The sequence below is a fragment of the Austrofundulus limnaeus genome, unplaced genomic scaffold (genome assembly GCF_001266775.1).
Source record: "Austrofundulus limnaeus strain Quisiro unplaced genomic scaffold, Austrofundulus_limnaeus-1.0 Scaffold18, whole genome shotgun sequence".
In the NCBI taxonomy this organism is placed as follows: domain Eukaryota; kingdom Metazoa; phylum Chordata; class Actinopteri; order Cyprinodontiformes; family Rivulidae; genus Austrofundulus; species Austrofundulus limnaeus.
Window position 1 is genome coordinate 929,778 of NW_013952420.1, and position 2,925 is coordinate 932,702.

Sequence of the window (2,925 nt, forward strand, 5' to 3'; positions counted from 1 at the left end):
GAACAGAAAAGGTGCAGATTAAATAAAAAAACAGAAAATTTAAGGAAATTACAGTAGAAGCATTATAATATTGTTTTTTACTCAAAATATCCTGAATCGTTTTACAAAAGTAAATATATAAAAAGCAGAGAGTATACCCCCCATGGTAGGCCTAAGGTTGAGCCCTTGTAGTCATGTAAATATTTTGTGTGTCACAGATATTCATTCAAGTATTTCAGAATGTTTTATGGATAAATGGAAGACCTTACAACCTGATGCACGTAAGTGGCATAGTATGTCACATGACCTATTTAAACCACTCCAAAGACACAACCTCTCTGAGACAAATTGTATAAAAAGTAGAGACTTCAAACTACACAAGTTTTTTTAATTGTGTCAACAGGCCAAGTGCACGGAGTTGGGATAAATAGCTTTTGCCACTTATTTTTCTGAAAATGGTTGTCCTATTTGAAGCATGTTGCAGCTGCAGGCAGCAGGAAACGTGATAATCCCGATGAAAAAACATTGCGATCGGACGTCAGTCTCATTATTCTCTCAAGCCGAAAAAATAGAAACCTCCTGAACTCCTTTCTGACAGAGGCCCAAATATATCTGACAAGCAATAAAAAAATCTACAGGAAGAAGAAAATAAAAACATGCAAAAGTTGAATGGAGTTTGGTGGGGATGGAGAGACGGCAAGAGCAGGACTGAGTAATGAGATCTGTGACATTTAACATGTTGGAATTTTATTTTTAGGGTGGAGTTAAGAGTGCAGAGGAACTCCTGCTATTTTCCACCAAACCATTATGTCAGCCTCCGTCTATAAAATGGTCATCTGACAAAAATCCCGGCTGTTCAACTTTGAGAATTTCATAATCTTTTAAGCAAAGGCCTACAAAAATGAACAACACCTGAAGCGTGTTTTGTCTATTATTCTTACCTTCAGTTACACTAAATTTTAGAGCAAAAATTGTCAAATTTGGCTAAATTGTAAGAGTTGTAGTGTTTCTAAGGTGGCTTGGCTGTGGTGGCCATCTTGATTTGGTTTGCTTAAGAAAATTAATTTGTTGTAAATGTACATCCAATTACTGTTTCTTGAAAGTTTTATAAACTAAATGCAGTGTCTTACGAGATATGTCGCTACCAGAAATTTTGACACACATAAACACACACACACACACACACCGGCAAATATGTCTAATCCTCCATCCTTCATCTTTCCACTGCAGGCAGTGTTACTGACCAAAACCCTCTCAGTGAAAGCTGGATCACATGCTCCAAACATTATGACTGATGTGAGTCATTTTGAAATGACAACAATGATTGATTTTTACTTTTTAAAATACGTTGAATTTGATTGGTTGAAACAAGCTCAACGTGTTTGCCAGAAAACTAAGCCTAAAAAAACAGTTTAAATCTTTTAAAACCCCTTTGAAAGATTTACATCAGATGCTCTTCCTGTCACAACTGGGCTCAAACCTTCAGCAGCAACAGGACAAGACTGTGGCACTGACCATACAGTTACTGTGGATCCATAATATTAAAAATACAACTCAGATTTTTTTTGACCATGTGTTCAGTTCTGTTGATTGATGCAGCTGTCACCTTGCTGTTTACTATATGTTCACAAATTCATTTAACTAAAAATGTTGATTGTTTTTAGTCATTTGGTGCTTTAAAAATGGTCTTTTGACTACATGTCTGTGTGTGCAGTGACTTTAGCTCCACATTCTGAGAGCACAGACCATTGCTCCAAAAAATGCAATACTGCAACACTCATGAACTGGACCTTAGTGCTTCAGTTTTGAACAGTGGAAGTAGATGGAGAGACTTGATCCATCAATAAAGTCCAAAAAGTGAAAGGCAAACAATAAGGGGTTCACCTTTTGACTGTGTGTGTCTGTTAGCAAAATATACAGAATATGTTTAAATAAAACTTGCAGAACATAATCACTCGCTGTGATACATCTATTAACCCTTGAAGTCAATCAAATCAAGGCGCCACAAGTTTAGAAAACACATGATCAGCCAGTTACGTTTTTAGATATTAAGCTAGTTTGGTGTAGTGGTAACTGAGGTTCATCCCAACACATACTCCAAGCACTGCACATTGTACAGGATCCGTGTTCAAAACTTTACTATTAACTGTAGTGGTTAACCCTGTTGTTCTGTTAGCAAAATATCTTGTGAATTGGGTGGGTTTGAAGGAAACTTTCAGACAACAATCACTGGATCGTCAACTGATGTACATGTTAGAGTCAGTCTAGTTCAACATGGTCACTATTCAATCTTTACAAACACAAAAACTGTTAAAACTCAGTTAGTTTTACAGATAATAAGCTAAAATAGAATTTGAGAGGGAATGCATTTTCTTTATTATTTACAGTCTCGAGTCAAACAGGTAGGTTGCAATGTGGTTATTTTGCATCTGATCATGTAATCAGGACCACTTTTCATGGAAAAAAATCTCCAACCAGTTGTTCAAGTTACACCATACTACTAGTATAGTAGGGTTTGAACAACTCAAATCTTTACTCAAATAAAAGTATAAAAGCATGGATTTTAAAACTAAAGTATGAAGTAAAAGTAATGTAAAAGAGAAAAAAAGCCTTTAAGGACAAAATCTCCAGGGAGAACTATTGTTCACAACCCCATCGTTCCAAAACATTTTTCTAAAAGGTCATAAAAACTAGGGATGCACCCATATTTGATTTGATTTGAGTTATTTGTTTAACAGGAAAAGATTATTAAAAAATCAAGCCTGACTCTGCATAATTGCTGTTTTACAGCAGGTTCMTGTTCTGCAGCACATAAAACACTCAGAATTACAGCATCACAATCACATCATCATTATACACCATAGACACAAAGACAAACAAGCATACCAAATTTCAAAAAGGCAGCATTTGTAAAATAGGATGTCTAAATATGAGCACAACAAAAAG